Source organism: Myotis daubentonii, chromosome X (genome assembly GCF_963259705.1).
Source record: "Myotis daubentonii chromosome X, mMyoDau2.1, whole genome shotgun sequence".
NCBI classification, from domain to species: Eukaryota; Metazoa; Chordata; class Mammalia; order Chiroptera; family Vespertilionidae; genus Myotis; species Myotis daubentonii.
In genome coordinates, this window is record NC_081861.1 from 96,312,996 (window position 1) to 96,340,502 (window position 27,507).

At 42.1% G+C, this 27,507-nt stretch overlaps 1 long non-coding RNA gene across 1 annotated transcript in view; it reads right to left on the reverse strand.

Moving 5' to 3' along the window:
• Positions 1 to 4,517: 4,517 nt before the first annotated feature.
• Positions 4,518 to 27,507, reverse strand: part of LOC132224479 (uncharacterized) — a 183,459-nt gene continuing 160,469 nt past the window's right edge. Inside the window, exon 4 of the long non-coding RNA XR_009450688.1 lies at positions 4,518 to 4,629. This is a non-coding gene — a long non-coding RNA (uncharacterized LOC132224479). The remainder of the gene's footprint in view (positions 4,630 to 27,507) is intronic.

Genomic DNA, 27,507 nt, shown 5'->3' on the forward strand with positions numbered 1-27,507 from the left:
ATACTATACTTCCCAATGATATACCCACTGCTCCAGAGAGTTGGTATGGTCATCATGACTCTTCCAAGACAATCCAATATCACAAAGTAGCAGTTATCAGCAACCTTAAAAGACTCTTTTAAAAGTTTGCTGGCCTTGGTACCCCAAAGGTCAAAAAGAGATTTTCTAAACCTTATTTATGTAGCTCTATCTCTGCTGCTCTGATTTTGAAGTAATTTTCAGATAAAATTACAAAAAACCCACTTTAGAAATACTTATATTATAAAAATTAATATCACTAGTAATGCGATAAATTGGTATTGTGCATCGTGTGATATGTATGATACACTGGGAATGACATAATAGCATATATGTAGTATTTTTGCAAAAAAAGACACATTCTGTATCTCATCATTGGAAAGCACGAGATACAATTTTTAAAATTGAGATACATTTAAAAAATAACTGGTATGAATATCTTTTATGAATATAGACACAAAAATCTTCAACAAAATACTAGCAAACTGATGTCAGTCATATATACAAAGAATTATACCACCATGACAAAATGAAATTTGTCCTAGGAATAAAATGTTGATGTAACCTGCAGAAATCAACCAGTCTAATACAACATATTAACAGAAGCTCAAAACCAAATGATCATCCCAACAGATGCAAAAAATGACAGAGTCCAATACCATTTTATGATAAAACATTAAATAAATTAGGAATAGAAGTAAATTTCAACTTGATAAAAAGCATCTACAAATATTCCATAGTTAATACTATGTTTAATGATAAAAGACTGAATGTGCTCCCCACCATCCAAGATCAGGAACAAGACAACAATGTCCACTCATTCTATTTTATTTAACACTGTATTGGAGTTTCTATCCAGGGAAAATAGGCAAGAAAAAAAGAAATAAAGGGTATTAAGTTTGGAAAGGAAGAAATAAAATAATCTCTGTTCATATATTGTATATAATTTATTTCTAAGAACTAATAGTGGGTTCAGCAATGTTGCAGGACGCAGACCAACATACAAAAAAATCAATTGTATTTCTATACACTTGCAATGAACAATCTAAAAATAAAATTAAGAATATAATTCCATTTACAAAAATAATAAAATACTTAGGAAAAAATTTAACAAGTGTAAGACTTGTACATTAAAAACTGTAGAACATTGGTACCTGAAAGATCAAAGAAATTTCAAAAGCTATAAATAAATTGGAAAATATCCATGTTTATGGATCACAAAATTTAATAGTGTTAAGATGTTAATACTTCCCAAGTTGATGTGTAGAGTCTACACATTCCTTACCAAAGTCCCACGTGGCTTTTTTGTATACACTGACAGTTGATCCTAAAATACATATAGAAATGCATAGGGACCCAGAATGGCCAAAACAATCTTGAAAAGAACAAACCTAGAGACATCACAATTCATGATTTTAAATCTTATTACAAAGCTGCAGTAATCAAGACAGTGTGGTGCTTGTACAAAAATAGACTATAAGCCAATGGGATAGAATTGAGACACTAAAATATAAATTTATGATCAACTGATTGTCAACAAGGTTGTCAAGGCCATTTATTAGAGGAAAGAATTATTTCCAACAAATGGTGCTGGGTAAACTGGATACCTACATGCAAAGAATGAAGTTGGACCCCTTCTTCACACTATACATAAAAATTAACTAAAATGGACCAAAGTCCTAGATACAATAGCTTAAACTATAAAACCCTCATAAGAAAACATATAAGTAAATTTTTGTAACTTTGGTTCAACAATGTTTCTTAGATATGACACCAAAAGCACAAGCAACAAAATAAAAAAAAATGAATTTGAAAATTAAAATATTTGTGTTACAAAAAATATCATCAAAAAGTGGAGAAACAACCCACATAATGTAGAAAAATATTTACAATCACATATCTGGTAAGAGGCATGTACCCAGAAAATATAAAGAATACCTACAATGCAGCAATAAAATTCCAATGACACAATTTTAACATGACATGAGCAAAGGATTTGAATAGACATGAAAAAAAATGTTCAATATTATTAGCTGTCAGGGAAATGCAAATAAACATTATAATTAGTTACTACTTCATACCTACTTAGGATGGCTATTATCATAAAGTCAGATAATAACAATATTGGCAAGGATGTGAAGAAATTGGAACTCTCTGACATGACTAGTGGGAATGTAAAATGGTGCAGGTGCTCTGGAAAACAGTATGGCAGTTTCTTAAAAAGATTTGATACCTTGTGACCCAGCATTTCCACTCATTTGAAAAAATAACCACAGAAAAACTTGTACACAAATGTTCATAGCAGCATTACTAACAATAGCCAAAATGTATTGACCCAAAATGTCCCTCAGCTTATGTAGATAAACAATGTGATATATCCATAGAATGGAATATTACTCAGCATTGTATTAGTCAGTAACCAATAGGATAAATGATAGAGAGGTGATAGATAGATGATAGATGATGATGAGGAGGATGATAAGATGATAGATAGACTATATATAACAGAACTAATAGAATATATATATATATATATATATATATATATATATATATATATACTAATAAAAGAGAAACATGCAAATTGGTCATCACTCTGCTACGTCCACCAGCCAATCAAGGAGGGTATGTAAATTAACCCAACAAAGATGGCGGCAGCCATGGAGCTGGAGGCTTGGGTTGCCCCAGGTGATGGAGGAAGCCAAACTTCCAGCCTGCCCTGGCCGACACTAAAGGAGTGGCTGGGAGCCTGGGTCGGGGGGCAACCCAGGCTTGCAGCCCACCCTGGCCTCAGCTCAAGGAGGGGCTGGAAAAAAAGGAGGAGTTGGGTACCTGGGGTGCCTGGGGGCGTGGCCAGCCTGAAAAACGCCCTCAGCCCCTTACCCAGGCTGGCCATGCCCCCATGGGGTGAGGGTCTCCAGTGGGGGGCATGGCTAGCCTACAAACTGCCATCAGCCCCTCACCCAGGCTGGCCAGGCACCCCAGCAGGGACCCCCACCCTGAACGGAGTGTGGCCAGCTTGAAAACAGCCCTCAGCCCCTCACCCAGGGTGTCCACGTCCCCCAGAGGGAACCCTCACCCCATAGGGGCATGGCCAGCCTGCAAACCATCACAGGCCCCTCGCTCACGCCACCCCATGCCCCAAGGGAACCCCCACCCTGATCCAGGACACCCTTCAGGGCAAACCAGCGGGCCCCCACCCGTGCACCAGGCCTCTATACTAATAAAAGGGTAATACGCTAATTAGACTGGGAGACCTTCCAGGAGACCTTCCAGACATTCTTCTGGAAAAAGCCATGGTGGCGGGGCCAAGGTAGAGGTCGTTAGAGGCCAAGAGGGGAGGGCAGTTGTGGGTGATCAGGCCAATGTGTGTGTGTGTGGGGGGGGGGCATTGGAAGTGATCAGAATGGGGGGGGCAGTTGGGGGTGATCAGGACTGAGGGGGCAATTTTGAGTGAGCAGGACAGCAGGGGGGCAGTTGGGCGTGAACAGGCCAGTGGGGAGGGAAGATGGGTGTGAGCAGGCTAATGGGGGGGCAGTTGGGGGCAAGCACACTAGCACGGGGGGCAGTTGGGGGTGATCAGGCTGGCAGGGGGGCATTTGGGGGCAATGAGGCCGGTGGTGGGGGGTAGTTGGAGGTGAGCAGGCTGGCAGGCAGTCTGGTTAGGGGTAATCAGGCAGTCAAGTGGTTAGGAGCCATCAGTCCCAGATTGTGAGAGGGATGTCTGACTGCCAGTTTAGGCCCAATACTTGTAAACTGGCAGTAGGACATCCTTCCAGGGGTCACAGATTGAAGAGGGTGCAGGCTGGGCTGTCCCCTCTCACAGTCTGGGAGCCCTCAGGGGTGGGAGGTGACCCGGCAATCATGGGAAGGCAATGCCCCATCACACCTCTGCTGCTGCCACTGCCGGCAGTGCAAGCCTCAGCCAGCCCTGGTTACCTGAGCCTCGGGCGGCCCTGGGTGGCTACGCAGCCACCATTCGAGGCTTACCTGCACCTCAGGCTGCCCTTGGGAGACTGAGCAGCTGCCATCCAAGTCTTACCTGTGCCTCAGGCTGGCCCTGGGTAGTTGGAGGGCTGAGGGGACTGGAGAACTCTGGAGGCAGGTGTGCGGTGGGACTGAGGGGACTGGGTGCCACCATCTTGTGGCTGTGGGCACCACCATCTTAGAGGGTGTGGCAGTCACTTTGAATATTCCCTCCTTATTGGCTGTAGGCACCGCCATCTTTGAGGGTGGGGCAGTCAATTAGCATATTCCCTCCTTATTGGCTGCAGGAACTACCATCTTTGAGGGCAGTCAATAAGCATATTCTCTCATTGTTGGCTGTGGGCGCTTCCATCTTTTGTGATGGCATGAGGGTCAATTAGCATATTCCCTCTTTATTAGATAGGATATATATATATATATATATATATATATATATATATAGAGAGAGAGAGAGAGAGAGAGAGAGAGAGAGAGAGAGAGAGAGAGAGAGAGAGATTCATTATAGGTATTGGCTTACATGGTTGTGGAAGCCAAGAAGTCCACAATCTCTTGTCTGAAACCTAGGGTGGAGGGGTTTGTGGTGAGAAATGGAGGCTGCTGGTTTAAGTCCTAGAATCTGAAGGCCTGAGAAAGAGAATATCTGATGTCTAAGAACAGAAGACCATACCCTAGGTAAGAAGAGAGAGATAATTCTCCTTCCTCTGCCCTTTATTCTATTTGGGATCTGAGGGCATTGCCTACACACATTGGTGAAGGTAGATCTACTTTACTCAGTCCACTAATTCAAATGCTAATCTCTTCCTGAAACACTCTCTCAGACCAGAAATAATGTTTTACCAGTTATCTGGACATCCCTTAGCCCGGCTGATACATAAAATTAACCATAAAAAGGAATGAAGATGCATGATATAACTTAGATGAACCTTGAAAGCATTATGCCAAAGCAAAGAAGCCAGACACTAAATATATTGTATAATTCTGTTTATAAGAAATGTCCAAAATAGGCAAATATACTATGTAAACAAAGAGTAGATTAATGGTTACTTACTGTTGATAGCAATAGAGAATAACTGCTATTGGGTAATGTGATTTCTTTTATTGAAGATAATGTTTTAAAATTATACTGTGGTGATGGTTATACAACCCTATAAATATAGGGTGGGGCAAAAGTTGGTTTACAGTTGTGGGTACACGAAACACAGTTTATTCTTGTATTATTATTTATTTATTATTGTATTATTTTCCATATGAACAACTTTAAACCTACTTTTGCCCCACCCTTATACTAAACAACATTTAACTGTGTGGTTTAAGTGGGTAAACTCTATGATATGCTAATTATATCACAATGAAGCTGTTAAAAAATAATTGGTCTACACACATCAAAAACATCATCTTAAAAGATAAGGTAAGACTGAAGAGCTATTCCAGGTTAAAGAGGACTAAAGAGTTGTGAAAATTGACTGCTACACATGATTTGGAGCTTTTTTCTATAAAGATCATTATTGTGACAATTGATGAAATTCCTGATTTTGATCATTGTATTGTGGTTATGAAAGAAAATTATCTTGTTTTTAGGAAATATACTAGTACACTAGAATATAGGGGTATAAAGAGACATGTATGCTACTATTCTCAAAGAGTTCAGGAAGAAGAGGGGAAAGAGACAGAGACACACAGGCAGAAATATAATATTATCAATGAGAAAATAGATGGGGAGGAAGAAAGAAGCATAAATGTGTTAAAATTGGGAGAATCTTGGAGAGGTGTATACAAGATTTCTTTGTACTATTTACTCTTGCAAATTTTCTTTAAGTTAGAAATTAGTCAAAATTTAAAACACACACATATCAACTATACACATTTAGTATTCTGAAATATTCACTCTTCTCTTCAAAAATTTAATTGCTTCACTTTCAGTTGATCCTCATGTCATTAAAGACATGGGGGGAAGTTTCTGTATGGGTATATAAGAAGTGTTCTGTTAAACTTTCAAAAAGTTATCCAAGGAACAATACAATCCAGGAAAGACATCCATGAGGCATAACAGCCATGCCACAGGTATGGAAAGCCTGCATTGAAAGAGCTCAGAAAAGTCAACTCTCATTAATTTTCAAACATCCCTAAGAGTAAGCTAGGGAACCAAAATTGCTGTTGTTAGATTATTTAGATGAAAAAATACAATGTACACTAAGGAGTTAAAATAGCTTAGCCGCCGAAGCTGGTTTGGCTCAGTGGATAGAGCGTCGGCCTGCGGACTGGGGGGTCCCGGGTTCGATTCCGGTCAAGGGCATGTACCTGGGTTGCGGGCACATCTCCGGTGGGGGATGTGCAGGAGGCAGCTGATCGATGTTTCTCTCTCGTCGATGTTTCTAACTCTCTATCCCTCTCCCCTCTTCTCTGTAAAAAATCAATAAAATATATTTAAAAAAAAATAGCTTAGCCAATTCAGAAAAGCTGAGAACCCAACCCATAACTGCGATTACCAGTTCAGGGCTCACTCACCAACCTGTACTGCCTCTTCAATATATGTTTTTCAATACACAAATGATTTTTATTGTCTTTTTATTACTTTTGCAACTTCCTATCAGGTATTATTTCCTTGAGTGAGGACATTCTATGCCCTGCTGCCCAAAGTCCTATGACACTTAAAATTAGGCAAACAACAAAACACAATTTCTTAGAATATATTAACCATTTTAACTTTGAGAGTAGATATAGGTCTTTTAGCTCTGAATTATACTTTCTTCCAATACAGTACAACAGAAGACAAAGAATTAATTTGGGCAACCAGAGCAATGATAGTGATACCAAGTTCTCTAGGTTTCAGATATAGTCTTAAAGCTATTTATAATTATATATATATCCTATCTAATAATAGACAAACATGGTAATTAACTGTACCTCCAACATGCTCCCCATTGGATAATCAGGGCGATATGCAAATTAACTGCCAACCAAGATGGCAGCCAGCAGCCAGGCAGCTGAAGCAAACAGGAGGCTTCCTTGCTCCAGTGAAGGAGGAAGCCTGCGGCTGCTGGGCTCTGAGCTTGCACTCTAAGAAACAATGTTGCAATTATAGAAGCTAAACAAACCCCATGCTTTCAGCCAGCCAGCCATGAGCGGGAGTTGCAACAGTGTTTCAATTGTAGAATCCAAACAAACCAGATACCTGCTTTCAGCAGCCGAGGTCTCAGAGCTGGAGCTGAGCCTCAGAGCTAAAGCCGGTTCTCAGTTCCAGTGACAGCCATAGAAGGTAAATAAATCCCAGAATAAAAAAAAAAAGAAAAACGGGAGAGGTTGGGAGCTTCAGTCACCCACCAGCCTGAAAACGGCCCCCAGCCCCTCACCCAGACTGGCCAGGCACCCCAGTGGGGACCCCCACCCTGAAGGGGGTGTGACCAGCTGCAAACAGCCATCATCCCCTCATCCAGGCTGGCCAGCCACCCAAGCGGGACCCCCACCCTGATCCGGGACACCCTTCAGAGCAAACCAGCCGGCCCCCACCCATGAACCAGGCCTTTATCCTATATAGTAAAAGGGTAATATGCCTCCCAGCACTGGGATCAGGGGAGCCGTGAGGCCTCCCGAACCCGGGATCAACGGAGCCACAAGGCCTCTTGGCACTGGGATCAGTGGAGCCTCCCAGCACCGGGATCAGTGGAGCAGCGAGACCTCCCAGCACCGGGATCAGCAGAGCAGCGAGGCCTCCCAGCACCAGGATCAGCGGAGCAGCGAGGCCTCCTGGCCCCTGGAGCAGTGTGACAGGGGGCAGTGCCCAAACCCCCTGATCCTCCTGCAGCTCTGTGTGTGACAGGGGGCATGGCCACAACCTCCCTATCACCCTGCTCTGTTCATGACAGGGGAAGGCACCCCAACCCCCTGATCGGCCTTGCTCTGTGCCTGATAAGGGGGAGCTCCCCAACACCCTGATCAGCCCTGCTCTATGTGTGACAAGGTGCGGCATCCCAACCCCCCCCCATGGGCCCTGCTCTGTGTGTGACTGGGTGGAGCCGCAACCTCCCCATTGGCCCTGCCCTGAGTGTGATGGGGGGAGTGCCCCAACCCACCGATTGGCCCTGCTCTGTGGGTGACAGGGAGCGGCGCCCAAACAACCTGATCCGCCCTGCTCTGTGCGTGACAGGGGGGAGTTCCCCAACCCCCCTGATGGGCCCTGCTCTGTGCGTGACAGGGGGCAGTGCCCCAACCCCCTGATTAGCCCTGCTCTGTGTGTAACAGGGGGTGGTGCTGCAACCTCCCCATCGACCCTGCTTTGAGTGTGACAGGGGGCAGCGCCCCAACTCCCCAATTGGCCCTACCCTGAGCATGACTGGGGGTGGCATCGCAACCTCCCAGTCAGCCCTGCTCTGTGCATGACAGGGGGCGGTTCCCCAACTCCCCAATCGGCCCTGCTCTGAGCCCGACCAGGGGTTGCACCTAGGGATTGGGCCTGCCCTCTGCCAACCGGGAGCGGGCCTAAGCCAGCAGGTCGTTATCTCCTGAGGGATCCCAAACTGTGAGAGGGCACAAGTGGGGCTGAGGGACACCCCCCCCCCCACCAGTGCACAAATTTTTGTGCACCGGGCCTCTAGCATATATATATATTTGTGGGTACGTGAAACATATATACCTCTATGGTCTATATTTATATAATGAATAATGTGATAGAATTTGCCCTGAAATAATACCTGACAATGTTACAGATATCAGCAGATGGCATAAATCAGTCTAGAACTTTGGTAGGTATCAGAATCATCTGAAGAACTTAGTAGAGATACAAGTGCCCATCCTCTATCCTACTTCAACAAGAATATACCTCTGTGTTCTTTACTAGCTGTTCATGTACTTCTGGTACATTCAAATATTTGAGAATGGCTAATCTGTATGAATCTCCTTTGTGCAACTTTGTGCAAGTTACATCCCTCTCTGAGCCTCAATTTACCTACATGTTTTAAAATAAAGGGAATTGATTAGATAACTCTCTTTTATTAATTAAAAGAATCATTTATTTTATTTTTAATTTTTAAAATAGGTTTTTATTGAGAATGAGGGGAGAATTCAAGATGGCAGCTGGCGGGACTGCAAGCTGCAAGATAGTGTGTGAGTGAGAGAGAAAAGGAGAGTTTGTGGAGGTGCAGGGAGTGTCTGTATTTGTGAGTGAGGGACAGATATATTCCAAGGGATTATTGGGGACTGGCAGAACAGGTTCCCCTGGCCAGGCCGCCTCTTCTACTGCTGAAATCTCTCCCAGAGCAGCCAGCTCTGCCACAGAGACCTTGCCATCTTGAAGGGAAGAGCAGCTGTGATTGGAAGCCCAGCCTTACCTTCACCCGGGGAGACCTCGGATACCTCCCGGGACACTACAACCACAATGCCCGGGAACCAGCTGCCTCAGCTAAGAACCCATGAACACTAAGACTCCAGCTTCCCCGGTCACGAGAGCTTAAAATGTTTATCTAGGGGGAGACAAGGTGGTAGCCAAATATGAGGATGGGCCCTGCACCTTCTCACAGAGAAGATAGAAGAAACAGCTGAATCAAATCACAACCACCCAGAATTGCTGAATTAAACACAGCTGGGGAGGGAATCCATGAACAGAAAGGTCAGAGATCACCTAGAGCAGTGGTCGGCAAACTCATTAATCAACAGAGCCAAATATCAACAGTACAATTATTGAAATTTCTTTTCAGAGCCAAATTTTTTAAACTTAAACTATACAGATAGGTGTATTGTTATTAACTTAATTAGGGTACTCCTAAGGCTTAGGAAGAGCCACACTCAAAGGGCCAAAGAGCCGCATGTGGCTTGCAAGCCGCAGTTTGATGACCACGGGCCTAGAGCAGTGGCTCTGAACCTTGGCTGCACATTAGAATCATCCTCCAGAAATTCTGTTTCTTTGTTATGAGGTGGGGCCACAACCTTATTAACAAAGAAACTGAATTTCTGGAGGATGAGGCCCAGAAATCAGGATTTTAAAAAGATTCCCAGGTGATTCTAATGTGCAGCCAAGGTTGAGAACCACTGGCCTAGTGAGAATAAGCTCTGACTCTTCAGATTCAGCTGGTTGTTTGTTGTTTGGGTGTTTGTTGTTTGCATTTTTTGGATTACTTGTTATTTTTTTGTTTGCATTCTTCTCTGGGTATTTGTTGTTTGCATTTTTTGGTTTAGTTGTTGGTTTTTTGGAGTTTTCTCCCCGTATACATATATTCTCCCCCTTCTTTTTTTCTTTCTTTCTTTTCTCTCTTACATTTTTTCCATTTCTGAATATCATTTTTGCACTCTTTCCTCTCCCCTAATTCTCCTTTGTCTGGTGGTCACTTTTATTTGGGGGTATTGGTATTGGTATTGTGAATACATTTGTGTCTGGTGCCCTGTATGTTGTGTCTTGTCGTGTTGTATTTTGTCCTTTTAAGTCAACGCAGGAGATAGAGAGCTACATAACCAAACATCCTGAGAGGAATCAACATGGGGAGACAAAGAAACAGCCCCCTTCTAAAGGAAAGGAGGAGTCACCGGAAAAGGATGTAAATGAAACAAAGGCAAGCAATTATTCAGAGCAATGGTCATAAAGATGCTAAAAAGGATGGAAGACAAATACAACAATATGGGTAAGAATCAACAAGAAATAAAGAAGAACCAAGAAGAAATGAAGAATGACATTGAAGAAAAAAAGAACACTATAGAAAGCATCAACAGTAGACTAGAAGAAATAGAGGGCCTCATCAGTGAGCTATAAGACAAAGTAGGAAAAAAAATACCCAAGCAGAGCAGCAACAGGAAAAAAAAAATTAAAAAAGGAGGAGAGCCTAAGGGAACTTCGGGACAACACAAAATGAAACAACATCCACATAATAGGGGTAACAGAAGGAGAGGAAACAGAGCAAGGAATAGAAAACCTGTTTGAAGAAGTAATGACAGAAAACTTCCATGATATTGGGAAGAAAAAGCTCAAACAAGTCCAAGAAGCTCATAGAGTCCCAAACAAGATGAACCCAAACAGAGCAACACCAAGACACATTATAATTAAATTGGAAAACACCAATGACAAAGTAAAAATCTTAAAGGCTGCCAGAGAGACATAAACTTACCCACAAGGGATCTCCCATCAGACTATCACCTGATTTCTCAATAGAAACACATCCGGCCAGAAGGGAATGAATTTAAAAATCCAAAGTCATGCAAAGCAAGGGACTGAATCCAAGAATACTGTACCCAGCAAGGCGATGAATCAAAGTTGAGAGTGACATCAGGAGTTTCACAGACAAAAAAAAGGACTAAAGCAGTTTATTACCACCAAACCAGCAATGCAAGAAATGCTAAAGGGACTGCTGTAAAAACGAAAAAAATAGGAAAGGAAGAAGGAACACAGGCATAAAGAATAAAACTGGTGACAAACAAGTACCTATCAATAATAACTTTAAATGTAAATAGATTAAATGCCCCAATCAAAAGACATAGGGTAGCTGAGTGCATAAGAAAACATGACCCATATATCTGCTGTCTACAGGAGACCCACCTCAGAAGAAAGGACTCACACAGAGTGATTGTGAAGGGATGGATAAACGTTTTTCAGGCGAATGGAAATGGAAAAAAAAAAGCTGGGGTAACAATACTTACATACTTACATATGACAAATTAGACCTCAAAATGAAGGTCATAACAAGAGATAAGGAAAGCCATTTCATAATACTAAAAGGAACAATTCAACAAGAAGATATAACTCTGGTAAACATATTTGCACCCAACACAGGAGCACCCACATACATAAAAAAAATACTTCTGGAAGATATCAAGGGAGAGATTGACAGCAATACAATCAGAGTAGAGGACTTTAATACCCCACTAACATCATTGGATAATTCCTCTAAACAAACAAACAACAAAGAAGCATCAATCCTAAATGCCTCACTAGATCAAATGGAATTAATTGACATCTTCAGAAAATTTTTCCCCAAAGCCACAGAATATGCATTCTTCACAAGTGCACATGGGTCATTTTCAAAGCTAGACCATACATTGGGGCAGAGGCAAAGTGTCTTTAAATTCAATAAGATAGAAATCATATCAAGTATCTTCTTGGATCACAATAGCATAAAATTAGAAATAAACTACAATAAAAGCAATGAAAAAAATCAAACACCTGGAGGCTAAACAATGCTATTAAACAATGATTGGGTTACCAAAGAGATCAAAGAAGAAATAAAAAAGTATCATGGCAACAAATGACAATGAAAACACAACAATCCAAAATCTATGGGAGACAATGAAAGCAGTTTTGAAAAGGAAGTTAATAGCTCTACAGGCCTACCGAGAGAGAGAGAGAGAGAGAGAGAGAGAGAGAGAGAGAGAGAGAGAGAGAAAGAGAGAGAGAGAGAAGAAAAAATGGTCATAAATGATCTAACCCTACAACTCAAAGAGTTAGAGAGCAACAAGAAAAGCCCAGCATAAGCAGAAGGAAAGAAATAATAAAAATCAGAGTGGAAATAAATGACATAGAGACCAAAAACCAATACAAAAGACCAGCAATACCAAGAGCTGGTCCTTTTAAAGCAGTGGTTCTCAACCTGTGGGTCGAGACCCCTTTGGTGGTAGAACTACTCTTTCAGAGGGGTCGCCTAAGACTATCCTGCATATCAGATATTTACATTACAATTCATAACAGTAGCAACACTACAGTTATGAAGTAGCAACGAAAAGAATTTTATGGATGGGTCACAACATGAGGAACTGTATTTAAAGGGCTAGAAGGTTGAGAACCACTGTAAGGGTAAACAAGAGTATGAACCTCTAGCCAGGCTCACCAAGGACCAAAGAGAGAGGACACAAATAAACAAAATCAGAAATGAAAGAGGTGAAGCAACAACTGATCACACAGAAATACAAACGATTATGAAAAAAATACTATGAACAACTTTATTCCAACAAAATGGACAACGTAGACAAAATGGACATATTTTTAGAAAAATAGAAGCTTCCAATCAGGAAGAATCAGAAAACCTGAATAGGCCGATAACCACCAAAGAAATTGAAACAGTGATTGATCAAAAAAACTTCCAGCAAGCAAAATCCCTGGTCTGGATGGCTTCACAGGGGAGTTCTACCAAGCATTCAAAGAAGAATGAAAACCTATCCTCCTCAGAGTACTCCAAAAAATTAAGAGGAAGGCACACATCCAAGCTCTTTCTATGAAGCCAGCATTACCCAAATTCCAAAACAAGATAAAGATACCACAAAGAAAAGAACTACAGGCCAATATCCCTGATGAACATATATGCCAAAATCTTCAAGAAAATTCTAGCAAATTGATCTAGCATTACGTTACAAAGATCACACACCATGACCAAGTAGGACTTATTCCAGGGATGCAAGTATGGTACAATATCTGCAAATCAATAAATGTGATACATCACATAAACATATTGAGAGACAAAAATCACATAATCTTATCAATTGATGCAAAAAAAGCATTTGAAAAAATCCAACACACTTTCTTAATAAAAACTCTCAGCAAAGTGGGAATAGAGGCATCATACCTCAACATAATAAAAGCCTTATGAGACAAACTTACAGCCAACATCATAATCAATGGACAAAAACTAAACTCATTTCCCCTATGAATGGCAACAAGACCAGGATGCCCACTTTCACATTCAATATAGTACTGGAAGTGCTAGCCATGGCGATCAAACAAGAAGAAGAAATAAAAAGCATCCAAATTGGAAAAGAAGAAGTAAAACTGTCTTTATTCACAGATGACATGATACTGTACATAGAAAACACCAAAGACTACATAAAAAAACTACTAGACCTAATAAATGAATTCGGCAATGTAGCAGGATGCAAAATTAACACGCAGAAATCTATGGTCTTTTTATACAATAATAAACTCACAGAAAGTGAAACTAAAAATCAATCCCATTTACCATTGCACCAAAAAAAAATTAAGATTCCTAGGAATAAGCTAGGTATCAAACTAATGAGCTAAAAGAACTATACTCAGAAAACTACAGGACATTCAAAAAAGAGATAGAGGAAGACATAAACAAATAGAAGAACATACCATGTTCTTGGATTGGTAGAATCAACATCATTAAAAAGTTCATACTACCCAAAGCAATTTACAGATTCAATGAAATCCCCATTAAAATACCAACAGCATATTTCAAAGAACTAGAACAAAATTCATCTGGAATGAAAAAAGACCTCGAATAGCCACAGCTATCCTGAGAAAGAACAACAAAGTTGGAGGAATCACAATACCAAATATCAAGCTATATTACAAAGCCACAGTTCTCAAAACTGCCTGGTACTGGTACAAGAGCAGACATATAGACCAATGGAGCAGAACAGAGAACCCAGAAATTGACCCAAAACATTATGCTTAATTAATATTTTACAAAGGAGGCAGGAGCATACATGGAGTCAAGACAGTCTATTCAATAAATGGTGTTGGGAAAATTGGTCAAATTCATGCAAAAAAAATGAAACTGAAAGGGCGAGGGCTACACCCTCCATCTTACCCTAGCAGCCATGTGCTCGGCAGGACTTCTTCCCGGAAGCCCAGGCCTCTGCTAGCCATGCCCAGGATTTCTTTGAACTAGCCAGTGATGGTCAAGGGAGGTGTGCGCCATGGATATGACCGCATCCTGTGTGGGGGGACCTGACTTGCGCCTGGCCAATCGGCAGGGCCCACGGTCACCTCTCCTCCCCTTACTCCACCCCCCTATAAAACTTCTCTTACCACCATGCTAGCCCTCTCTCTGCCACTTGGCTTACCGTTGGGTCAGTGAGTGTGGTCGGGGAGCCAAACTAGTTCGAATAAAGACTCTCTGCTTTTGCATCGGACTCGGCTGGCTCCCTGGTGTGGTCTTTTGGGGATCCTGAAATCTGGGCATAACATTTGGGGGCTCGTCTGGAATTCCCAAGACCATCGAGGCACCCCGATCCGAAGAGTCTGACTGACCGCGGTAGGTGTCTGTGTCGTTGTGTGTTCTGTTCTGTGCGAGCTCGTTTCTGGAATCTGTAAGTGCCCGAAGGGTCTAGGTCAGGTGTGGGCAAACTATTTGACTCTAGGGCCACAGTGGGTTCTTAAACTGGACTGGAGGGCCAGAACAAAAGCATGGATGGAGTGTTTGTGTGAACTAATATAAATTCAAAGTAAACATCATTACATAAAAGGGTACGGTCTTTTTTTTAGTTTTATTCATTTCAAACGGGCCGGATCCAGCCCGTGGGCCATAGTTTGCCCACGGCTGGTCTAGGTGGACACACTGCTGAAGGACCACAGGCGGGGGAGAGTTGGAAGACGTTCTGCTCCCCAGGAGGGATGAGTTTTCCCCTCACAAGGGATGTGTATGCCCCTCAGGAGGGATGTGGTTTCCCCTCGCGGATTTGAGATGAGGCGGGTTGCTCCCGCCAGTTTGGCATAAGGCCATCATCTAGTTGCTTCCATGGAGTTGGAAGGCTGTATTTTTGGGCCCTGTTAGTTTTCTGTGTTTGTACGTTTTTTTTCTGTGGACTTACTGGACAGACTCAGACTGCTCCTTTGGGTATTGTGATTGATCATTTCAAGGAGATTGGGGGAAGACTTGGTCACCAAATGGAGCATCGATCGAGATCTACGCAAAGCACTCAAGCTCAAGCTACGGCATGCTCGACCTGCCTGATGCTGGTAACATTGCTCGCAATCACTCCTGCCACCAGGAGCCCCCACAATACTGTGTAATAGACTTAGATGATGCCTGCATCTTCATGGACATGGCTCCTAAGAGACAAGGACAATTTATAGAATCACATGTTTAGTAGCAGAAGATTTGGCTGCCTGAAGCGGCCATGATGCCAATATTATGTTTCATTGTATTGATATGTTATATTGACCTTTGATTCTCTTGCAGGTTTGAATGTATGTTGGCTGTTCTGGAAGGGGACTGTGTGGGGTGACCCCCAAAAGTAAAGGGTGTCTAGCTGCCAAGAGGGCAGGTGCCCAACTGGGCAGGGAAGGGTGCCCATCAGGTTTTAGTCTCTGTTGAGAGACAGTCAATGGTTGGCAGCCTGTATACTGTCTTGCAGGTCTGTGTAACCATGCCCACATCAGGGGTAGTAAAGCTGGAAAAAGCCTGTTTAGAATAAAAGGTCTGAGGCATGGTTATGCATAGAAAGAAGGTTTTATGCCAACAGTTACTATTTTGTTATCAATCCATGAAAAGGAATTGGCAAAGAAAGTCAGAAAATCTTAGAGCAGATCAGTATGTTTTTCTCCTTATGTAATTCCTCCGAAATTTGGCAATGCTAAATAAGTCATGGCAATACATTTCTTTGCATATATTCAATAAGACTGGTTCCTAATAGTGGTTTTATTAACGGAAAACTTTGACTGGAGTATCATGTTTTAAAGAGCCCTGTCTGAGCTCTAAAGACTTAAAGCCAGTAAGAATGCCATGAAGAAAGCCTGGTATCCTGCTTGGAATCCCTGAAGATGGCTGGCGCTGGAGCATCAGGCCCATGCCCTACCATCACTGGCGGTTGGTCAGAGTAGAAGGGGAGCAATAAGGATGCCTCTGTATCCCTGCAGAACCCACACACACTCTGGGCCACAACGAATAGGAGGGCTACTGAGATGGGCCTTAAAGCCTAGAACGTGGGCTCAGGTGGAGTTGCTACAGGTGAGGGATTCACCTAACTCAGCAGATACTGCAGGTAGGCCTGATGGCAGCTGGATGGCTTGGCTTCCTGGCCCTACAGGGCACATTAAGATTCAACCATGAGATTCCAGCAAAGGTAGTCAGTTACCATTCTTGTTGTGTTTATGCAAACATCAGGACAGTAGATAAATTAAACTTGATTTGGCTTTTTGATAGCCATGGAGGAATTTTAAGAAGAAAAATCCTATTTCAAAAGAAGTTGTTAGAACTAAAATGGTTTCTTTCCCTTCCACCGGACCATTTGTTATAGTTCTGTGTGCCCAGTACGGGCCTCTAGCAACAGTGAAATAGAAATGCAGTCCGTCTCATGATTAGCCGGAAGTTCCAAGACAAAAGGGGGAATGAAAGGGCAAGGGCTACGCCCTCCATCTTACCCTAGCAGCCATGTGCTCGGCAGGGCTTCTTCCCGGAAGCCCAGGCCTCTGCTAGCCACACCCAGGATTTCTTTGAATTAGCCAGTGATGGTCAAGGGAGGTGTGCGCCATGGATATGACCACATCCTTTGTGGTGGGACCCGACTTGCGCCTGGCCAATCGGCAGGGCCCACGGTCACCTCTCCTCCCCTTACTCCACCCCCCTATAAAACTTCTCTTACCACCATGCTAGCCCTCTCTCTGCCACTTGGCTTACCGTTGGGTCAGTGAGTGTGGTCAGGGAGCCGAACTAGTTCGAATAAAGACTCTCTGCTTTTGCATCGGACTCGGCTGGCTCCCTGGTGTGGTCTTTTGGGGATCCTTAAATCTGGGCATAACAAAACTAGACCACCAACTTACACCATACACAAAATAAAACTCAAAATGCCTAAAGAACTTAAATGTAAGAGAGGAAACCATTAAAATCCTACAAGACTCTATAGACAGCAAAATAGAAGACATGTGTTGCTGGAAGCCAATTCCAGCATGTCATAATTGCAAGAGTTTCATGAAAAGGTTGATGGAACTTGGGGACTTAATAAGGGCTGAGTCACATATATTATCACCTGTTGGAAATGGCTGAGAGCATTTCCCCAAACCTGAAAAGGGATGATTGCTTGCTGCCAGACAGCTCAGGGCATCTTAATGTACATGTTATTGCCTCCTACTGGCCAAACACCTGAACAGCTGTAGGCAAATTCTTCCAATCTGTCAATGGACTCTGTAAATGAAATCTGACCCTTTGAGGTGTATATCTCTGCCTTGCCTTAGGACAATTTGTGTTAATAAAAAGCATGGGGTCCTGAGACGAGGAGATCTTAGTTTCTTTAGCTAGGCTCCTCTGACCCTGAAATGACTTTCAAAATTATGCTTCATCTCTGGACTCTTTATTAAGTTACACACAGCCCTTCTCCAGATTGCTAAAGTCTTCTAGATGCTGGAACAAGAACCCCAGCAATATGTCGTAGCAATATCTTTACCAACACAGCTCCTGAGGCAAGAGAGACCAAGGAGAAAATAAACAAATGGGACTACATTCAAATAAAAAGCTGCTGCACAGCAAAAGAAACCATCAACAAAACAACAAGAAAGCCCACTGCTTGGGAGAGCATATTTGCCAATGCCATTTCAGATAAGGTTTTATTTTTTTTATTGCTTAAAGTATAACAAAAAGTATTACATATGTCTCCTTTTTTTCCCCCCCGCCCTTGACAATACCCTGGCCTCCCCTATCCCCCAGTGTCTTACGTCCATTGGTTATGCTTATATGCATGCATACAAGTCCTTTGGTTGATCTCTTACCCACCCCCCTCCTGCCCTCCCACCCTCCCCGGCCTTCCTGCTGTAGTTTGACAGTCTGTTCAAGGCAGCTCTGCCTCTGTATCAGATAAGGTTTTAATCTCCAAAATTTACAGAGAACTCATACAAGTTAACAAAAAGATGATAATGGATCCAATAAAAAATATGGGCAAAAACCCAAGTAGACACTTTTCGAAAGAGGACATACTGAAGGCCAAGAGACATATGAAAACATGCTCAAAGTCACTAATCATCTGAGAGATGCAAATCAAAACAACAATGAGGTATAATCTCACACCTGCCAGAATGGCTATCATCAACATATCAACAAACAGAAAGTGCTGGCGAGGATGTGGAGAAAAAGGAACCCTCGTGCACTGCTGGTGGGAATGCAGACTGGTGCAGCCACTGTAAAAGGCAGTATGGAGTTTCCTCAAAAAGTTAAAAATGGAACTCCCTTTTGATCCAGTAATCCTACTTCTAGGACTGTATCCCTAGAAACTAAAAACACCAATCAGAAAGGATATATGCACCCTTATGTTCATAGTAGCACAATTTACAAAGCTAGGATTTGGAAACAGCCTAAGTGTCCATCAGCAGATGAGTGGATTAAAAAACTATGGTACATCTACACAATGGAATACTATGCCACTATGAAAAAAAAGAAGGAACTTTTACCATTTGCAACAGCATGGATGGAACTGGACAGCATTATGCTAAGCAAAATAAGCCAGTCAGAGAAAGATAAATATCACATGATCTCAGTCATATGTTGGATATAATGATCAATATAAATTTATAAACAAGAATAGGTCCTGAGACAAATGGTAGGGGAGGGAGGGGATTAGAGAGCAACCAAAGGACTTGTATGTATGCATATTAGCATAACCAATGGACCCAGACACTGCGGGGAGGGCTTGCCCGGGGTGGGAATGGCTGGGCTGCCGGGGGGGGGGGGGGGGTCAATAGGGGAAGAAGTAGACATATGTAAAACTTTAGAAAATAAATAAATAAATAAATAAATAAATAAATAAAATGAGGAAAAAAATATATATTTATTGGTTTTAGAAAGAAAGGGAGAGGGAAAGAAAGATAGAAACATCAATGATGAGAGAGAATCATCTATTGGCTGCCTCCTACATGCCCGCTACTGGGGATAGAGGCCACAACTCAGACATGTGCCCTTGACTGGAATTGAACTCGGGACCCTTCAGTCTGCAGGCTGACTCTATTTACTGAGCCAAACCAACTAGGGCAGGATCTTTTATTTTAAATGTAAGTAGTACCATAATTCAACAAAATAATTTATAATAGTTAACAACTTATTAAATATAATTTTATAAATGATGTATTCTGAAGTTAAAAGTAATGTGTATTCAATTAGTTTGTTTAAAATTATCTATTAATAACATGATAATAAAAGTAAAAAGAAATTAACGGTCTCCTCTAAAGTCTTCTAATAATGAAAAGTTCCTAATAAGATAAACATCATTCCATTATTAAAGAGGATTACTATGGAAAACATTAGGATGTTCATCAAAAAATTAAGAATAGAGTTACCATATGACCAGCAATCCCTCTTCTAGGTATCTACCAAAATTTTTAAAACTCTTGTTCCTAAAAATATATGTACCCCCGTGTTCATTGTAGCATTATTCAAAATAGCCAAGATATGTAAACAACCTAAGTGTCCTTTGACCAATGTTTGGATAAAGAACATGTTGTACATGTATACAATGAAATACTATTCAGCCGTGAGAAAAGATAAAATAGTGCTATTTGTGACAACATAAATCCTGAGAGCATAATGTTAAGTGAAATAAGTAAGATGAAAAGCATTAGAACCATATGATTTCACTTATATTTGGAATATAAAATAGAAAGCAACAAATGAACAAATAAAAAATACCTCATAGACACAGACAACAGTAGGGTGGTTACCAGAGGAGAAGGGGGTTGGCAGAGGTTGAAGTGGGTAAAGGGGGTCAAATATGTGGTGACAGAAGCAGACTAGACTTTGGGTGGTGTACATACAATGCAATGTACAGGTGATGTATCATAGAATTGTACCCTTGAAACTTATATAATCTTATTAATGAATGTCACCCCAAATAAATTTAATAAAGAATGCACATATATATAACCCATAGACACAGGAAATGGTGGGGTGAAGGCCTGAGGGGGCATATGTCGGATAGAGGGGGGTCTATGGGGAGAAAAGAGGACATATGTGATACTTTCAATAGTAAATAATTTTTTTAAAAAGAAGCATAAATATATTTGAATAGACACATCAATTTCCTGGGTATTGTCTTTCTATACAAACCTGGCTGTTAATATTAAAGTTATATTCTAGTTTCCTACCATAAGCAAGAAATTCCATAACAATAACTCAGAAATGACCTTAATATCTTGGTGTAACATACTTCTTCACTTCCTGATGGTCACTCGGTGCTCCTGTCTTCAGTATATCTGTTGTCTCATTTCTGCTAATCTTCCCAGGCATTTCCATAGGAGGACAAGCATGACGAATAACCATTTCAGCCATGGCGTCTATCTTAACCTTCCAAATGCCACTTTTGTGAGAAGGAACCATCACATATTGGCATAGCAACCTAACCTCTCTGACTCAGTGGATCAACCACTCTCACGCACTATCCAACTGACACCTGCTACAGCCAATTATTCTTCCCAGAGATCCATTCCTAAGATCCTTCTGATTATTTAGTTTCTGATATAGCCAAGCAAAGGAGATCACTTAAAATCAATTCACACTCTTCATTATAAATCCAGATTTGATTTGGGTCACATAGTCACATGCCTTAGCACTACTAGACCTCCCTTCTGACTTTGGGCCTCCCTTGGCCACCAGACACTTGGTGGTCTGGAGGTGATAGAGCCTTCCATATTGAAGAACTTTGGGACATTTTGGTGTGGGACTTTGGGACTTTTTTTATCCCATTTTTGATTTAAAAAAATGTGTTGTTGGGGTTTGGCATTGAGCCCATATATCTGCATCTCTGGGTAAATAGTATCCAAATGCCATTTAAATGATTTACAACCCAATTTCTTTCTCAGTTCAACATGCTCACTAATATTTCATTAGTTTCCAGTCCTCAGATAAGATCTTAAGAAAAAATACTGCTCCTTATATTCATTCAACCAAAGAAGTGCTAGCCTCAAATAATTATAGGTTACTGTGTTCTGGCCTTCAGGAGAACCATATGGTTGCCTTTTCCAGAAAATGTGTCTGACTCTAGAGCAGTGGTTCTCAACCTGTGGGTCACGACCCCTTTGGGGGTCAAACAACCCTTTCACAGGGGTCGCCTAAGACCATCAGAAAACACATATATAATTACATATTGTTTACAGTAGCAAAATTACAGTTATGAAGTAGCAACGAAAATCATTTCATGGTTTGGGGTCACCACAACATGAGGAACTGTATTAAAGGGTCGCGGCATTAGGAAGGTTGAGAACCACTGCTCTAGAGCAAGGGATAATGAAGAGTTTCCTCCATGCTGGAGTCCACCACATAGCAGCATTGGCATGAAAATGCAACAAGGAATTTGGGAGGCCATACATCTTGGGCGGCAGCAGGGTTGATGCCAGCAGGAATTGCTCTTGCTGATATTGCAGGCTCTCAAAGCGATTTCCTGACCTGATAATATTTGAGCAAATGTTACTGAGATTTACTGACCCTTGATACTATCTGCTTACTAGGTGCTCTGCCTCTGTGCTTTGCTAAGAGCAAATGTGTAACCAAGTTGAATAAAAACAGGCATGGCAAGGACTCATGGTTCCTCCTCTTCCCAAGAGAGGTTCGATCTGCCCCCCTCATGCTTAAAACTCATTTCTTGTGTAATGTCTTCATTGTGTGTCAGCCCTTCTGCAGTCCTTCCTGAACCTGCTATGCAGGTCACTGCACCTCCATATATCCAAATCAGAAATAACATCTAAGTTTCCTCCTCCTCAGATATTCATGCCACTGTCACACTGCCCAAGTTCATTGAAGTAGTTTCTATTCATGGAAAACAATCATCCAGCCATTGTAGGTGATTTTATGGGTATAGGAGCTCCTTCCAGTCTTCCTAGCTCAGAATGGGGAACAAGATCTCATTTGAAGTGCAGCTTCCACTTGGACCCTGCATGTACCACATGGGAGGAGCTGTAGGCCAGCATGTTCCCACTGATGCTGTGATCACCAGGCACATGACCGTCTGCCTATCTTCCCAGATAGTGGCCAACAAGGGCTGCAGCCACATCACATTCACCTCAGAGTGGCTGTCCAGGAACATGAGGAATTCTGTTATGTGGGCTGTTCTAGTCATTCTTCCTCTAATTAATCCCTCATGCTTTGTATTTTTTACTACTTTAGTTTTTAAAGGGTGCTGTTTTTTGACAAATTCTCCTTTCAAATCATGGAAATCACTGTCTCTACCTACAAGGATTACTCATGGAGAAGCTGGTCTGGTGTGTGGTCCAGTGTCTCCCGAGCAAAGCAGACAAGTCTTCATTGGTGTATTGGGATTCTTAGAATATATTCCAAGAAGTGAGATCACTGGGTCAAAAGGCAGTTCCATTTTTAATTTTTTGAGGAAACTCCATGGTGTTTTATACAGTGGCTATACCAATTTGCATTCCCACCAACAGTGCACTAGGGTTCTCTTTTCTCCACATCCTTGCCAGCACTTGTTGTTTGTTGATTTATTGATGTTTGCCATTCTGCCAGGTGTGAGGTGATATCCCATTGTGGCTTTAGTTTGCATCTCTCTGACGATTACTAATGTTGAGCATTTTTTTCATATGTCTATTGGCCATCTGTATGTCCAAAGAGGAACCTGACTGGCATGGCTCAGTGGTTGAGAATCGACCTATGAACCAGGAGGTCACAGTTCAATTCCAGGTCAGGGCCAAGGTTGTGGGCTCAATCCCCACTGGGAGGCATGCAGGATGCAGCCAATCAATGATTCTCTCATCGATGTTTCTCTCTCTCTCCCTCTCCCTTCCTCTCTGAAATCAATAAAAATATATTTTTTATAAAAAAGAGAAGTGTCTATTCAAGTTCTTTGCCCATTTTTTTAATTGGATTGTTTGTTTTGCTGTTGACTTATATATGTTCTTTATAAATATTGAAAATTAACCCTTACCATATATATCATCGGTGATTATGTTCTTCCATTCATTGGGTTGACTTTTCAATCAGTTGATGGTCTCCTTGGCTGCTCAAAAATTTTAGTTTTAGTTTGATGTAATCCTATTTGTTTATTTTTTCCTTTATTTCCCTTGTGTGAAGATTATATATATATATATATATATATATATATATATATATATATATATAAATTACTATGAGAAATGTCAGAGATTTTACTGCCTATGTTGTCTTCTAGGATTTGTATGGTTTTGAATCCTACATTTAAATTTTAATCTGCTTTGAATTTATTCTTTTTGAAAAGATATATATTTTTATTGATTTCAGAGATGAAGAGGGAGAGAGAGATAGAAACATCAATGATGAAACAGAATCATCGATTGGTTGTCTCCCGCATTCCCCCCACTGGTGATTGATACTGCAACCTGGGTATGTGCCCTGACCAGGAATTTAACCATGACTTCCTGGTTCATAGGTCAACTCGCAACCACTGAACCAGATCAGTCAGGCTGAATTTATTCTTGTGCATATTGTAAGAAGGAGGTCTAATTTCATTTTTTCATATATGTGTCCAATTTTCCAACATCATTTATTGAACAGACTGTCTCTACCCTATGTTAATTGACCATAATGGTGCAGGTTTATTTCTGGACTCTCTATTATGTTTCATTGATCTATATGTCTGTTTTTATGTCAGTACCATTATGTTTTGATTCCTATGGCCTTTTAGCAGAGTTTAATATCAAATAGCAGCCAAAACCGGTTTGGCTCAGTGGATAGAGCGTCAGCCTGTGGACTGAAAGGTCCCAGGTTCGATTCCGGTCAAGGGCATGTACCTGGGTTGCGGGCACATCCCCAGTGGGCGATGTGCAGGAGGCGGCTATCGATGTTTCTCTCTCATCGATGTTTCTGACTCTCTATCTCTCTCCCTTCCTCTCTGTAAAAAAATCAATAAAATATATTAAAAAAAAAAAACAAATAGCATGATTTCTCTATCCTTGATCTTCTTTATCAAGATTATTGTTTGTATTTGGGGGGTCTTCTGTAGTTCCATATAAATTTTTGAAATACTTGTTTTAGTTCCGTGAAATATGCTATTGTTATCTTGATAGGAATTGAGTAGGATGCATTGGGTAGCTTGGGCATTTTAATAATGTTAAATCTTCCTACACATGAATATTATATATTCTTCTACTTCCTTGCATATTCTTCAATTCCTTTCTTCAGTATCTTGTAATTTTCCAAGTACAGGATATTTTACCTCCTTGGTTAAATTTATTCTTATGTATTTTAGTTTTGATGCAATTATAAATGGGATTGTTTTTTTACTTTCCATTTCTTATAGTTCATTATCTACACTAATAAAAGAGAAAAATGGTAATTGGCATACAATGATACCCTTTTCATTGGCTAATGAGGGCTATATGCAAATTAACTGCCAACTATGATTGGCAGTTAACTGCCAACAAGATGGCGGTTAATTTGCATATGTAGGCACAATGCAGGGAGGTGAAAGGGAAAGCAGGAAGAAGCCCCCTGCCACTGACAGTGATCAGAAACCCAGGGGGGAGCTAAGAGCTAGGGGGCAGGGCAAAGGCGGCCCTTTGCCCTGCCCCCCCAGCCATGATCAGAGAATCAGGCGCCTTTGCCGCCCTGGCCAGTGATAGCAGGAAGTAGGGGTGGAGCCAGCGATGGGAGCTGGGCATGGTCAAAGCTGGCAGTCCCAGGAGCTAGGGGTCCCTTGCCTGGGCCTAAAGCGGAGCCCACGATCGAGGGGCCGCTGCAGCTGCGGGTCCCCGCTGCCCGAGCCGGACGCCTCAGCCAGAGGCATTAGGCCTGGGCAGGGGCGGAGCCTGCAACCGCGGGGAGCTGGGGGTCCCCTGCCCAGGCCTGACACCTCTGCCGGAGGCCTCAGGCCTGGTCAAGGGGCCGATCCTGCTAATGGAGGGTGATTGGGGTCAACGCCTGAGGGCTCCCAGTATGTGAGAGGGGGCAGGCTGGGCTGAGGGACACTCCCCCCCACACACACACCCAGTGCACGAATTTCATGCACTGGGCCCCTAGTTGGTGTATAAAAGTACAACTAGTGGAGATCCAAGATGGCTGCCAATGGGACAGCAGGCTGCAAGAGAGTGTGTGAGTGAGAGAATAAAAGGAGAGTGTGCGGATGTGCAGGGAGTGTCTGTATTTGTGAGTGAGGGACAGTTATATTCCATGGAACTGTTGGGGACTGGCAGACTGGGATCCCCTGGCCAGGCAGCCTCTACTGCTGCTGAAATCTCTCCCAGAGCAGCCAGCTCTGCCACAGAGACCATGCCATTTGAAGGGAAGACTGGCTGTGATTGGAAGCCCAGCCTGACCTTCAACCAGGGAAACCTCAGATACCTCTCGGGACTCTACAACTACAACACCCAGGGATGAACTGCCTCAGCTGCAAATCCATGAACACCAGGACTCCAGCCTTCCTGACCACTGGCACCTAAAAAGTCTGTCCAGGGAGACAAAATGACAGTGGAAATTATGGAGGTTTTATGAGCCTTGTCCTGGAGCAGATAGAACAAGCAACTAAATCCAATAACATCCACCCCAAATTGGTGAAGTAGACACAGCTGGTGAGACAATCCACAGCCAGGAAGGGCAGAGGACACCTGGAGAACAGTAAAATCAGGGATCTAGGCTAGAGAGAACTGCAAGACCTCTCAGCCCAGAGTGTCAGAGGAAAACTGCACAGCACTGAGGCCACGTCGCTTGGGACAGGCACAGCATCTGACTATGGAAAGGAGGTCTGCAGGACTCCTGGTGGCAGAGGATTCTAGATCTGGATTCACAATCATGAGAGACTGAGCCCAGAGGGGCCAGCCTAGACTGTTGCCCAGACAGTGCTGGACTGGGAGGAGAGGGGCTCGTGGAAGTGCAACTCTTTCTCCTCTTTTTGGTCTTTGCATTTGTTTGCTGAACCTAGTTCATAGGACCTTTCAGATATAGACACTCACCCGTGGCTGAGGTGCAGGAGGTGGTACGGGCATGTGGAGTCTGGGGAGAGGCTGGGGTGAGGAGAGGGCCCAGGAGAGGTGGCCAGGAGTCTGGTGCTGAGTCATACCTGACGCACGGGACCTAGGTAGCCATTTTGTCCTGAAGAGATAACCCCTCCCTCCAGTCTCCAGGCAATTAATAAAGCCACAGCCAGACTACACCCTGAGTGGCACAAAGGATAAAAAAAAATCTAAATAGTCCCTGACAATCCACAGGGACTGGCCTAAAGAGAGGCTTTCAGTCCCAGCAACAGGAAACTGAAAAGCCACAGACAGTACAGAAGAGTGGGATCTTAAACCAGCCAAAGGAACAACACTTCAGTTTTTCATTGTTATTTTATTATTATTTTGATATCTTTTGTTTTCTTTTTTCTTTATTTCCTTTTTTCTTTATTTTCTATTTCTTTTCAAATTATTTTTCCATCATTCTAATTTTTATCTTATTTTAATCAATTTTTTAAAATTTTATTACTATGATGATGATTATTTTCTTCTCTTTTATTATGATTATTATTTTCTTCTCTTTCTCTTTCTTCTTATCCACTCATCCCCTTTCTACTTCCTCTATACTGAACTGAGGTCCTCCCCATATTCATCCAATTCTTAACCTTACTTTCTATATATAAGATTCTGCCTCCACCTTCTTTACTGAGTATTTGGTGTTTGTATGTTTTGGTTTACCTGTTTGTACTCTAGTGTTTTCTGCATACATATATATATTTTTTTCTGCTTTTTCTTTGCTCTCATGCCATTTTTTCTCTCTTCAATACCATTTATGCTCTCTTTTCTCTCTCCTAATTTGCTTTTCTCTGGTGGTCACTTATACTGGGGTTATCAGTGTCGTGAGTACATTCGTGTTTTGTTCCTTTTGTATCATGTCTTGTCGAGGTGAATTTTATCCT